At 42.7% G+C, this 14,626-nt stretch overlaps 1 long non-coding RNA gene across 1 annotated transcript in view; it reads right to left on the bottom strand.

The window, feature by feature from the left end:
• LOC118670050 overlaps window positions 1–11,541 on the bottom strand; it is a 119,676-nt gene extending 108,135 nt beyond the window's left edge. Inside the window, exons 1-2 of the long non-coding RNA XR_004972206.1 lie at window positions 11,433–11,541; window positions 8,506–8,649 (exon numbers count right to left, since the gene is read on the bottom strand). This is a non-coding gene — a long non-coding RNA (uncharacterized LOC118670050). The remainder of the gene's footprint in view (window positions 1–8,505; window positions 8,650–11,432) is intronic.
• Between the last annotated feature and the right edge of the window lie 3,085 nt (window positions 11,542–14,626).

Here is a 14,626-nt window from a genome sequence, read left to right on the forward strand (position 1 = left end):
CAGCAGATCAGAGGGTGGGAGGGAGAGGTCTGAGTGTTTATTCCCCCTCCTCTCTCCATACCAGGTGGTGGTTTCCTCAGTGGCTGAAATTATTTGTGGCCCCAGTTCAGCCCCAGCTCTCTCTCTGAATAGCCCCTCTTTCCTGGTTATGACTCACCATGGGTTTGCTGACACCTTTTCTTCCCCTTCAGGTCTCGAGGAGGGGACAGTTTCCGATGCTAGTCTCTGGTTGCATCACCACCCCCGTCGATTCCACTCACCTGCCCTCACCTCTGTAAATAGTCTCTCCACTAACCAGGCTTTGATGGAAGTCCTTGAGTGTACCACCTGTTTTTGCCAGCACCCTATGTGAGTCAACCTCAGGTTTTTAAATTGTTGAGCACCTATTATGTTCTGGGGTGCCAACCTGTTACTAGGGTTACCAGCGTAAGGAACTCAGTCCCTCCAGCTGTTGGCTAGGGGAAGTAACTGTAGCATAGGTTTCCTGTGGGCCCATACGGAACCTTTCCCTCCAAATTTGGTCAGAGCTTGGCTCTTTTCTAGGTGAAAATGAATTAAGATGGTTTACACTTTGTTAAATCAGTGCTTGTTCAGATGTCAGTATCAGATACATCTGAGTCCAGTTAAGACATCCATGTCTCTAGAAAGCTCCTATACATTACCCAGCAGGGCAGATGTGGTGAGTTCAAGGAGGCCATCGGGGTGCTCAGTGCCACTAAAGCTCAGAGAAGGGCACCTGGTGCCAAAGCCAAAGCCCTGGAATCCCCAGCTGCATCTCCGAACCTCTCTGATTCATGCTCTCCTACCATCCTCATTTGTACTGCCTTGGTCCAGATCCTTCTTACCTTTTCTTGTCTGATTTGCAATTGTCATGAATGCATTGCATTCTCATCTCTCACTTCCCAGCCTAGCACAGTGTCTGGCACAGGGTGGACCCTCAATGAAGTTGATTGAGTGAATAAAAATGTATCACAGGAGCCTCCCATTTTTCCTCCCCCACCAGTCTATCATCCCTCCTACCCCATGATATCTTTCTAAATCAGAGATGTGTGTACATTATTGCTTAAAGTCCTTCGATGGTTAGCCAGGAGTGACAAACTCTCTCTGTAAAGAAAGAGCAGATAGTTTAGGTTTTGTGAGCCATGGAGTCTGTTGCAACTATTTACCTCTGCTGCTGTAGTATGAAAGCAGACATGTATGATACATGATGAATGAGCTTGGTTGAACTCTAATAAAGCTTGTTTGCAAAAACAAGGGGCAGACTAGATTTAGTCCACGAGCTGCAGTCTGCCAACCTTGCTTCAACTTGGTTGGCATGGTGTACAGGCTGTTCATGGCCTGGCTTTGTTTAGCTTTATCGCCTCACCTTCTGACTTCATACTTCACTCCCCATCAATGCCACACTTCTTACAACCCCTCAAATGCGCCATGTACTTTCAGTGTCCGTGACTTTGCACGTGCTGCTCTCCCTTTCTAGAACCCTCATCTCCATCTACATGCCTATGAAACATTTGTCTTTCAAACTCCTAGACTGAGCTTTGCCTAAGGGCCCTCCACATACCTGCCCCAGGGAATAACTTCCCTTTGTTGCCTTTGTACCTGCTTCCATTACTGCACTTAATGAAAGTGCAATATCTCTATGCTGTCATTAGTTATTGACATCTTGGTGCTCAATTATGGAAGGGATGGTGCCTGGGGCAGAGGTGCTTAGGACCAAACACCTAAATTAAACCGGGACCAAGATACCTTTCAGTACAGTGATTCTAGGTTTGCCAGAGACAAGACCAGTTTTTGCCTGTGACCTGAACATAAGTATTAATTAGTGCCCCTTTTCACTCAAATGGTACCGTTGCCCTACCTTTTAGCATCCTTTGAACCATATTGCATCGGTGGCTTCCTGGTCAGCCTATCTGTGGGGCCAACCATAGATAGTACTCAGGGTCTCCCTTCCCAGTGTTGGCCAGAGATAAGGGTTCCCAGCTTCCCCAGGACACGCCTGAACAGTGGTGGGGCCAGAGTGAGAGGCTGCCAATGCAGGTCAGGCTGCCTGTGTCCACGCAGCCCCTGGGGGTTAGGGCCAATCAAGGACCAACCATGGTAACACTTTTGAGGAGGGTACAATCCCCATGGTGACCAGTAATCCCTGCCTGATCTATGACCCAGAACAATTCTAATGGAAGCAAGGGCAGAGGAGAGAACAACAGAACCCCATGCTCAGTGCAGGAAGGCCTTCAAATCCTCCCCCCATCAGGAATAGGCCATTCGTGGTGCCTTCATGCACAAAGGGGAGTCATTCATTTCAGTGACCATCCTTTATCAAGGGTCATAGGAGAGGCTCCTGGACAAGGTGCCCAGAAAAGAGAAAGTGAAACACTAACTGACCATTTCCCCCACGCCTCCTCCACCCAATTGACAAGCAGTCTGGTTGCCCTAGCCTCTTTCCTGAACTTCCTCCTCCCTCCCCCGCATCTCAGACACTTCCATCTCTGTTCCCTGGGCCCCCGCTGAGGAATACGAAATGGCCACCCAGCAGTGGGGCTATATAAGGAGCCCTTGGCTCTTTGAAAGCCATTCCAAATCCATGAGCAGTTCCCACAGCTCTCCCAGCTCTGAAGTAAAAGTGAAAGGCAACTGAATGCCTTTACCCGACATGTGTCCCTCTGAATCTGGGGTGTTATCTACATGACCATCTCCACAAAGCTGCCCTCCTAAGAGGTCAGCCTTATTATTTCCAAGAGAACCTCAAGGCTCCTTCTAACCTCGAGGCTCTAACTCGTGACCCTGAATTATGCTCCTGACTTTTTCTTTAAAGTTGTCACAGTAGTGTTTGAGTAATTCCCACTCCAACCACGGTTACATTTACTCTTTCCAAAGAGACATGCCTCCCTCATTGTGTCTCAAGCAATGCCCTGCTTTAAAAATATATGCCAGTAAGCAAAAGTTCAGACTTAGAAAACAAAGTGATCACTAGCCGCCACCCAAAAGCACTCTTTACATGATGAGCACTCAGCGCAGTTTCTTTACAAATTGAAAGTGCTCCTGGATTTAAGTGTCTATTTGTGGCTCCTTAAAGCAAAGATTTCAGGAACCTCTGTCAAATAAAGGTCGTCTCTCAAACTGTAACAAAAGAAACACAAGAATCAACTTATTCCAGAAGTTTTAGAAACACTCCCTCCCCTAGACTTACATTACATAGAACATGGATGTATGCTTGATATATAATCAAAAAAATAAAAACCCAGCCCCAAAGAATAAGGCAAAACAATTTGGTGATAAAAGCTGTGAATTCTGGGACTTTTCAGCAAATTTGTGATGTATTGCCCACTGTCCATAAGATACTCCATGAGCTGAGACCAGGGTTCATTGCTGTAGAAGGAATGCTCCTTGTTCTCAATAAGCTATCCATTTGGAGGATAAATAAGAGGGAACAGAGGTTGAGATCAAATTATAAAGGAAGTGCTACCTTCCCAGTTGAGATATTTGAATGTTATCCTATAGGCAATAGGGAGCCACAGAAGGTTTTTGAAAAGAGGAATAATAATCTCTGAGTTATATTTGAGATAGTTTTTTTTTCTGGTAGCACTGTAGCAAATGGACAACAGTAGAGACTAATCAGAAGGCAAATATATATATATATATATATACATATATATATATATATATCCAATATAATAAAAGACTAATATGCAAATCGACTGAACAGTAGAACAACTGGTTGCTATGATGTGCACTGACCACCATGGAGCAGATGCTCAACACAGGAGCTGCCCCCCATCGCTCAGCCAGAAGCCAGGCTCACAGCTGGCAAGAGTAGCAGTGGTGGCGGGAGCCTCTCCTGCCTCCGCAGCAGTGCTAAGGATATCGGACTGACAGCTTAAGCCAACAGTCAGGCATCTCCCAAGGGCTCTCAGACTGTGGGAGGGCACAGGCCGGGCTGAGGGATCAACCCCCCCACTCCCCTCCCCCAATGCACAAATTTCTAGTATATATATAATTTCAGAGAGGAAGGCAGAGGGAGAGAGAGATGGAAACATCAATGATGAGAGAGAATCATTAATTGGCTGCCTCCTGCATGCCCTCTACTGGGTATGGAGCCTGCAACCAGGCATGTGCCTTTGACTGGAATCTAACCCAGACCCTTCAATCCTCAGGCTGATGCTCTATCCACTGAGCCAAACCAGCTAGGGTTGGAAGGCAATTTTAATAGCCTGGGCAAGAGACAGGGCCTATCAAAAATTAGAGACTGTAGAATACAAATGAAGGGGACAGATGGGAAGAACATTTTGGAGGAAGATCAGCAGCCCTACTTTAATAAGGAAGGAGATGTAGAGTCATCTTTCAGTGACTCACAGATTTTGAACTTGGGTACAGATGCTATTAAATAAGTGAGGGAACACAGGAAGAGAAACCAGTGCAGGGTGAGGAGATGTGTAGTTGTAGTGTGTCTCTAAGTTTTCTACTGGCAAAAGGCCTTGGACGGAAATTAATTTTTGTTTCCTCATCTGTGAAATGGGGATATCTGAGTATATCTCAACTTCCCACAAATAGCTTCACTGATTTCTAAGTTTGGCCTTCTCAGGGGATGGAGTTTCTTTAGTCATGATTCACTATAATTTGGGGAGTAAATGAATGAATCATCCACTGCAAGCCTATTTATATCTATTACTACTTAGCCAGGATGCCTTAAATAGATTGACAAAGTCAACTATGGGCCTATTCTAAAAGCATCAACTTGGACACCAGAAGATGCGTTTTATCTGTTTGATAATTGCCAGTGTGGGGTGTTTAAAATTCCAAAAGTTGTTATTGAGGCCCTACAATTTTTTGGCAATTTGGATGAAAATTACAGAACTATATCAGTCAATGGCAGGCAGGGAAAGGAACCATAATAGGTATTTTAACAGACAGAATATCATGTAAGGATTTGCTTAAACAGTTGTGGAGGATTGAAAAAGCAAAATGAAAACACTGAATTAACAGTTAAGTAATAACTACCGGCAGTTGCCACCACCACTAAGGAGAACAAAGAGAAAATAATGGTGTTATCAGAACCTCCAAGCTGGGACTCAAACCACCACGGAGGGACCACTGACTAGTGCTCTGATGGGTGGAAGGAGGCTGCTTCTGAACCTGCAGGAAGAAGCTGAATCAGAACCAATGCCCCCGTTAGGGAAGGGGGGAGGACCATTCCTGGGGTCATGCAGACATGAACAGCCAAATAGGAAGAAACAAGTCCCCTCCCCCTGCCCCGGCTCCCCTGCCCCCTATTGGAATAAAACAACACAAAGCCATCTAGCAAAGGAGACATACAGTGTGCAGAGTTCCAGCATCTTAAACACTATAGATCAGGGGTGGGCAACCTTTTTGTGAGTGCGTGCCAAAACCAGCAAAATCTCTGACTCAAAATTCTTCTGCATGCCAACCCTAATTTTTTGCAAACATGTTACGCCTGCTTGATATCTCTTAAGGTGTACGTATGTGAAGAACCTTGAAGAAATAATAAAATTCATTCGAGCGACAAAAACACAGTATATGATGATGAAAAATACATTTATTTTTTAATGTATACATGTTATGTAAAATTATGTATTTATCTAAGATGCACCTACACTGAATTTATCTGAAAAATTAAAAAGTCAATATTAAGAAAAAAATTGATTAAATGGAAGATTATAAGAGAGGGTTTCGCGTGCCAGCAAAAGTTACTGGCGTGCCATGTTTGGCACGCATGCCAGGGGTTTCCCACCCCTGCTATAGATAAAAGGGTGGATTTGGAACTGAGAACCAATAGAATAACTAACATGAGGATTTTTACATAGCACATGATGTAAGAAATATCAGATTACTACATTTATTTTCTGAACAAGGAACCAAAAAATATAAAAACTGATTCACATAATAGAGTACAGACAAGAAATATTAAGCCATTCTTCCACAAACCTAAAAGAAAAGAAACGTGTGTACATATAGTGAAAGCGCTTGTAATAGTGGAATTGGCTGTGTATAGAGATTGAGGCAGACCCACTCTAAGGTAACCCCATTGGTTTATGCCAGTGGTTCTCAACCTTGGCTGCACATTAGAATCACCTGGGAATCTTTTTAAAATCCTGATTTCTGGGCCTCATCCTCCGGAAATTCTGTTTCTTTGTTATGGGGTGGGGCCACAACATTAGTAACAAAGAAACAGAATTTCCAGAGGATGAGGCCCAGAAATCAGGATTTTAAAAAGATTCCCAGGTGATTCTAATGTGCAGCCAAGGTTGAGAACCACTGGTTTATGCCCTTATATAATCCTATTCCCCTGAGTGTGAGCAAAACTGGGGACTGCTTTCAACAGATAGAATACAGCAAAGGTGAGATGTCGCTCCCTTGGTTCCATTATGTTATCCAGGCCCTGTTTTAGCCAGCTGCAGTGAGGAAGATTCTCATGCTGGCCTTGAAGAAGCAACCACCAATGCTGTGGATTGCTGGTGACCTCTAAGACCTGATGGTGGCTGCCAGCCAATAGCCAGTGAGAAGCAAGGACCCTCACTCATTCAACCACAGAGAAATTAATTCTTCCAACAACTTCAATGAGCTTGGAAAAAGACAACCCCCAAACCCCTAGGTGGGACTGCAATCCAGGTCAACACCAGGGTACCCTGCTGAGACCCTGAGCAGAGGACCCAGCGAAGCTGTGCCCAGACTCCTGGTGTATGTAAACTGTATTAATATATGTAGGTCATTTTAAGCCGCCAAGTGTATGGTAATTTGTTACACAGTAATACAAAACTAATACAGGTCTGCTCCTCATTTCTCTATCGCCCATCTACTACATTCAACCCTGACCTAATGGTTCCTGAACATCTAACATGGGCCAGGTGTTCTCAGTCTTCAAGAAGCCAATTTAGTGGAGAAAGCAGACCAGTAACCACACAATTACAGCTCAGTGTGATGTGTTTACAATGCAGGTATGCCTGAGGGCCCACAGAGCCTGGAGGAGGGCAGCTGACTAGAACAGGGGTATGAAGGAAATAGTTAGAAGAAGGTTAACTAGTTAACTTGGAAACAGGGCTTTAGGCAGAGGTCCAAAAAAATTAGATTGTTCTTGATTGCTGATCAGTGTTCTCCAACTTCATACATGTAGCAGAAATCAGAAATGGCTCTTCCTTAAATTGTTTTTCTTCCCTCGAATTTACACTCATATTCCAGCATTCAATTGAAAACCCAGAATCCAGAAGAGTAAAAAAAAAATGTGTGCTTGAACTTAAATATGTCTCCTGATAGAGATTAGATTAGCGATTGTTTGTCTTAATAACCAGCACTTCCTCTTGAAACTGTGCCCAAAACAACCTTAAAAAGCTCCGATTTCATGAAACGTGTCACTTCCTCTCCACTCACAGCCCCCTTTTTCCTTCCTTCCCCTGGGTCTCACTTTTTTTTTTTAATGTAATGCTTTAGTGTTTGAAATAATACCCCTTTCTGGCAGGCTGATATAACTTCCATTTTTCTGGGGAGAGTTTTGATCTCGGCCAGGGTCACAGAGAGGGTTAGAAGCAACGGAGCTGAGATTCAATGCCTCGCCCCAGGAGCCTCAACCCCATAGCAGTGTTCTTGTCATCCTCTGAACTTGGAATGGCCTCCCACCCACGCCCAGTCTTCTCAGGCGCCTCCTTCCCTTCCCATACTTCACAGAGCCAGTCCTTCAGGATCCACATCCATGACCAGCTCAGCCATGCTGTCCATTTTCATGTCCCTCAGGGGAACTTTGGGGAAGAACAATGATGGTGGTGACAAGCCCCCCACCCAACTCAATTTGGACCTGACCACACCAAACAAAGGAGTAGAGGATGAGCAAATGAAAGAATAATAGGGAGGAAGAGATGACCACAATTAGCTTTCAGCAACACCAAGTGACCAGTTGAGGGATTTCTTAAATGTTTGGGCAAGGACATAAGTCCCCATCCCCATTCCTGTCCATTTCAGATCAGGTTTCCAAACATTTGCTGATCAACTTCTTACCTGTCTGTTGCTATCATGAAAGCTGTTTGGGGAGGAACCCTGTCCTCTGTGAGCTCTCAAAAGTACCATGTGCTCCTCCCACAAGAACAATATAATTAGTAACAAAAACTCTGCAGGGCTACCAACTCCTTTAAGGTGGTCTATTAACTTTTCAGCGGGCGTGACGAGCTACCACTCTATTTTAAATAAAGCTAATGCCAAGGAACCCACATTTAAAGTTCTAAAACAGCAGCTACTCACCCACCACCACCCACAGACCCAGTGACTGAGATTTTTTTTTTCAGCTTGGCCTATTATTTATTTAGAATCAGAACTGATTTCTATCTGGGTGATGAAGTCATTCAAGCTGACATCTCAAAAGCATCCAGTAGCACGGGTCCTCTCTCTTTAAAAATTCCAGTGTGGTTCTATAACGGTGACCTCCATAGCTGTGGGTAGACTTGTCCCAAATACAATATAATCTTCCCCCTCATCAACTGGCTGGAATCACCTGCTTCTCCCTACCTTCTTGAGACCCTGTTCAAACCGGAGACACATCAACTAAAGGTGTCCAAAATGGAAGCAGAAGTGATGAATCCTTCCAAGGCGGTGAGGGCTCATTTCTGTTGGAGCTCTGTCTTGGGATATGTTGATGGCCATTGGCAGTGCCTTTGAAGATAAAATTATGACTTAACTTGGTCCACTTTACCTTTTAATTTCTTTTTTTTAAAATATATTTTATTGAATTTTTACAGAGAGGAAGGGAGAGGGATAGAGAGTTAGAAACATCAATGTGAGAGAAACATTGATCAGCTGCCTCCTGCACACTCCCTACTGTGGATATGCCTGCAACCAAGGTACATGCCCTTGACCGGAATCGAACCTGGGACCCTTGAATCCGCAGGCCGACGCTCTATCCACTGAGCCAAACCAGTTAGGGCAACCTTTTAATTTCTTAAGTGGAAATCTTGGAGAGGGAATGGGATGGGTAGAGGAAGAAGAAAAATAGAGTTTCTTTTTTTAACAAATACAATTAGCTTAAAATTTTTAAATTAAGATTTTAAGAAGCAGGCACTAAGAGAAAAGTTTCTTAAAGAACATCTTTGCTGTGTGTCAATTAGTGAGCCTGTACTTGCTGCAGGTTTTCTCTGCCGCCCCAGAGCCAAATCTTCAGCCTCCCACACAGATCTGTGAAATCAATTGTCTTCCCCAAACATGTGGTAACCACAGAGAAGTTAAATTAATAAAACTGCTCCCAAAGATGATTTCTAAAGATGACATTCCTACTCTAGGTTTAGGCTTTCTTTCCTGCGGCCAAGTAGGGGGAGTAGGAGTGGTTTGGTGAGGATCTGGGGCCTTTTTAGTTTATCTTAGTTGCTTTTATTCAGGGGGATGGGGGTTGGGCAGAAAAGAGTTAAGGGTAGAGGCCAAAAAAAAAAAACCCCAAAGCCAGCAATTATGGACAGATCAAGTGAGGCCTGTCATTCCTGACTGACACACATGTCAGAGCCAAGCAGGGCTGAGTCCTGCACTCAACGCCCCCTCAAACCCTCTCTGTGTGTTTCTCCCAGCACCCCACCTTGGTTGAAGGCTACCACTGAGGGCAGTGTGGCCAACATACCCAACCTGCCACGGAATGAAGAAGGCCCGACTCAGCCCCAGCCCTAACAATGCCAGGAAGACAAGCAAAGGCCATCAGTCTCCATTAAGAAGACAGTATTTTCCTCCCATATTATCCCGTCTGTCATGTCCTCATAGGACTCCAAAGGCATTGCTGTCTCATACATCATCATCATTTTCTCCCCACAAAGATGGAGAGCCCCAGGGAGGGGTCCCTTTTGCCCATCATCCTGCCCAGGATGGCCAAGGGCCTTCCCCTGGTGACAGGAGCAATGCTTAGCTACCGGGGGAGACATTTGCATCCCAATTAGCCCAGAGCTTTGAAGGAGAGGGGAGGAGGGCATTCACAGCCAGTTTGTAAATCAGTTTAAACAAACTTCCACAATCTCTGGAGGCCTGGAGAGGGCACTTGTAACACTGAGTGGGGAGAAGAGAAAAATCCAAAATCTAGAGCTCAGGAATTCAGATACACTTTTTCTTGACGGAGCAAAAGCACTCTGTGAATCACTGAAAACTGGAATATTATTAATAGTAGTTAATTAAGCATTGAGTGTGCTATTTTATTGAATCTCACAACAGTCTCATTTTATATTTACAGGACATTTATCAAGGGGGGCGGGGGGAGGAATGAGACTTATAGAGGATCCGCCAGAATGAGAAGAATTCTAGATCTATATTTGTCTAATTTTAGATCTTGACACTGACAGCAGTCAGCAACCAGTGGTCCACGAGGTCCAAAAGGTTGGTGAAATTTTGGCATATGTCCTAAATAATAATGGTAATAGTTACTATTTAGAGACCTACTATGTGTTAGGCTCTATTCTGAACACTTTACATACATATTTTCATTTAATCCACACATTTAGTTCTGAGAGGCAGGTATTACTATTATCATTATTTACTTTTCACAGTTGGGGAGACTGGGGTTTGGAGAAATTAGTAACTCACCAGGTCCCCCTCTGGTGGTTGCCAGAGTTAGGATTCAGACTCAGACTCCATTGTCTATGCGTAGCCAATATAAAACTGATTTACTCACCAGATGTATAAACTATCATGGCAGAAAGAATAACAATGATGTAGAAGTGGGTCATTCATCATTGGCTTCCTCACCAATGTGAATCTAAATGAAATCAGTTGAAAATTAACTTCACGGAAAGTCACCAAAGCAGATGAGGAAGACCCCTTGGTTTTGAGAGGGAAAGCTTATGGGCATATGGCATATGGGCATATGGGCATATGGTAAGGATCATTTAAGTTGTTTCTTGACATTGGCTTGGAAGCCACTGCTTGCTCTCCAGCAGGCAATGCCATTGGGCAGAGTGAGCAGCCCCAGAGCACTGCTTGTCAAAACCAGAATATTAGGCTCCAGGTCCTGGGCCTGCCAGTCGGTTAGGCTAACACAGCCTTTCAGCCCTGTCTCAGCTCGAAGGAGCCGCTAGAAATTCAACTGGGTAATCCTGACACACGAAATTTTACCCAAATGCTTAGGGAAGGACTTCTATCATTCCCAGAGGTAAGGAGGCAACAACAGAACACAACCCAACTCAAAATGGTTGTAAGAGATCCTGTTGGTTTCCATCAGTCACTCCCCACCCCAACTTCTTTCTGTTAATAGAACCCTGATGTTGGTTAATCTGCCCCCTCACAGCCCAGTGTTTCACTACATCCACAATGGTCACCCCATTTCCCTTGCCAGTGAGTGGCTAAGTAATGGACAAGTGACAATTCTGGCCAGTCAGCTGTGAGGGGATACATGCAGCGGGGCTCTGGAAAGGTTTCTGCCCTGGATTAAAAAAAAAAAAAAAAAAGACAAACAGAGAAAAAGTAATAACCTTTTCTCTTTCTCTGGAAATTGTCAAGACAGGATGTGATGGCTGGAGCTGCAGCAGGCATGTTGCTACCTCAGGTCACCTCCCCTGAGGACCGACCCGACACCCTGAGAAGGGCAGGCTAGAATGATGGAAAAAACATGGTTAAGTCACCAAATTAACTGATGCTAGAACTGTCTCTCCCTGGACTTTTGATTATGTAAAGCATTTTCCTTATGTATCAACAGAATGCGATGCAGGAACACTGGCTAAATGAAATTATATAAGATGATCTACACATAGCACTTTCAGCAGTGCTGCCATATGGGGAACTTCAGCTATTATTACATTTGTCATATGTGTGTGAAGCTCCCAGCTCTGTGACTTACCCAACAATCCTTGAGTAAAAAGGCTAATGAAGGCAACTGGCCTCTGTAACCCATTTCAGGTTTTTAAGAAGTCTCAAAAATTTTCAACCTCAAAACATGTCACTTGACCCATAGCAATAGTCTGAATGGAATCTACGCAAAGCAAAGAAGTTCAGCTATTTGAGCTAAGACTACTGACTACAAAATCATAAAAACTCACAATAAAGGACATAGTTTAGAGCTCTGCTGTGAATTTCCTGGTTTTGTTTATAAACTGAACCAAAACTGAAAGTAGTATCTCTCCTCTGCCTTGTAAACTGTACATTTAGAAAGAAAAAGCAATAATATTCCCAGCCAACATGTGCACATTATATAATAAATACATATTATAGATACTTTGAAAAGGAAGTGATTTATGGTTGGATCCTAGCAGCTGCTTTGAAGCATTCAATTTTTCACTTAAGGCTAATTAGAAGATTTTTAATTAGCAAATGTTCCATCCACTAGATTAGACAAACAAGATTTTTCACAACCACTGTAATACTTAGTTCTCTGTTTCCCATTTTAACAAAACAAACTAGAAATAATTTATAAATAGTCTCTGTGCAAGGCCTATAAAGCTTATAACCAGGGGATGGTCAGAGAGAATTGAGGTACATGGACGCTTTGTCCCATCCTTGCTTTGGGATCTTGCTTGCTTTGGGATGTGGAGCAAGTTACATTCTTTCTGGTCTCAGTCTTCCCATCTATGAAATAGGAAGGTAGAATTAGATCAGGATTTCTCCACCTCAGCCCTACTGACATTTGGGGTAGGATAATTCTTTTGATGTTTAGCAGCATCCCTGGCACCTACCCACTAGACATCAGTAGCAAACCCATCCCCACCCAGTTGTAACATCAAATATGTCTCCAGATATTGCCAAATGTCCCCTGGTGGGGCTGAGCAAAAAAACACTGCTGAGAACCACTGAATAAGATCAGGAGTTATAATGCTAACAAGTGTCAAGCTGCTATAAAAATGAGAAAAATAGGCCAGATGAAAGAAAGTCAAATTCAAGTGCATGTATCCTATCAAAAGGGAAGAACACTCCTCATCTCCAGTAGACTCTCACCATGTTACAATTGTTCAAAACATGCCATGAATTCCATGATTATGTGAAATCTCTTGACCTTTTGTTAATATTGGCAACCCACACCTTGCAGCAGTTATGAAGTTGGTTCTAAAGCTAGATCGCCTGAATTTGATTCCTAGTTCTACCTCTTGCTAACTTCAATATTGGGCAAAATCTTTATCATCTCTATGCTTTGATTTTCTCATCTGTAAACTTAAGACAACAATAATACTCAACTAATAAGATTACTGTCAGGAATAAACGACACAATACATGTAAAGGGCCTAGAATAATGCACATAATAAATGCTCAAAAATATTGGCTATTATTATCCCTAAGATATAAAAATACCATAAATCAAACTAAATGTGTCTATAGTTCATATTCAGCCAACAAGCTTACACACAAGGTTTCAAGGGTCTGTTCAGGTTCCCTAAGGTCTTATGATTCCATTTTATGAACGTAAGACTGATTAGCCTCTGATGAACTCTATACAATTTAGTTGAGGAGAATGAACTCTGACCTAGCAATGATAAGGCAGTCAGAGAAGAGAAGAATTCAAATCAAATGCCAAAGTATATGTTCTCAGAGGTCAGAATGAGAGCCTAAAGAGCCATCTGTGCTTTCCATTTTAAAAAATATTGGGTTTTGTTTCTCTTATTTAAAAAAAAAAAAGTACATAAAAAGAGAAGAGCATCAAATTTGGAACCTGCCATCCTCAATTGTATTCTCCTAATAGATGCCATGACAATACAATGAGTTATTGTTGACTTTCTAGCTAAAATAAATCGACAATTATTAGTTGGTATCATTAGCACAATTGCTTTTCGGTGAGATAGCTGATAGAGGCAATAATAGATTGTTTTCTCCATCCTTATCCTCCCACTGGAAAACAACATATCCACTCCTGATCAATACTTTGATCTGAGTTACTTATAACACTGTCAAATGTGAGTATAGGCTTCACTCCATGGTAGAGAAATAAAATAGTTTTGCAAAATTTAGGTCAGACATTAAATTGTCTTGGGTAAGCTGCTATTCTAGTCTACAGCCACATAACCAAACCAGCACTACAGAGGATTACCAGACACTAAAAGAACCTGAATAATGCTCCTGTCTTTATTAAATCTATGTCTTTGATGGAATAGAATGAGGTCATGGTAGTCCATGTGCATGAATTACATTTCAGGGCAATGATTTGGGAGACTGCCTTAAATTTTTTGAAATAAAAGTTCACACCATTTGACCCATAATTCCCCTTCCAGGAATCTGTCATAAGGAAGCTGTCAGAAGCTGGCACCAAAATGTATTCATACACATGTTCTATACAATGTCATGCATAATAGAAAAAGTAGAAAAATGTAAAATAAATTAAGGACTAGCCCTTTGATGGACTATTATGCAACCAATTATTAAGAGTATTTCACTACATAGGAACAGACTTAACATATAATGCTCTGTGATATGCAACATGATAACAATTATGTGTACATATGTATGTATAAAAACGTTGTACATCAAAATGTTATTTTGGGGGGTGATTATAAATCTCTGCATTTTCTAAGTCCTTATGTTGACCTCGGGGTTGCCATTGTGTGGGTTGTACCCAAGCTCATGGGGTACTCTAAGTCATGCACCCATGCACTACCTCTGTTCAGAGAGAATGCCTTTTTAAATTCATAAAATGGCACCATGTACGATACTGATTAATTTTGTTTTAATCCTCACCCAAAGATAT

Source organism: Myotis myotis, unplaced genomic scaffold (genome assembly GCF_014108235.1).
Source record: "Myotis myotis isolate mMyoMyo1 unplaced genomic scaffold, mMyoMyo1.p scaffold_m19_p_15, whole genome shotgun sequence".
Taxonomy (NCBI): domain Eukaryota; kingdom Metazoa; phylum Chordata; class Mammalia; order Chiroptera; family Vespertilionidae; genus Myotis; species Myotis myotis.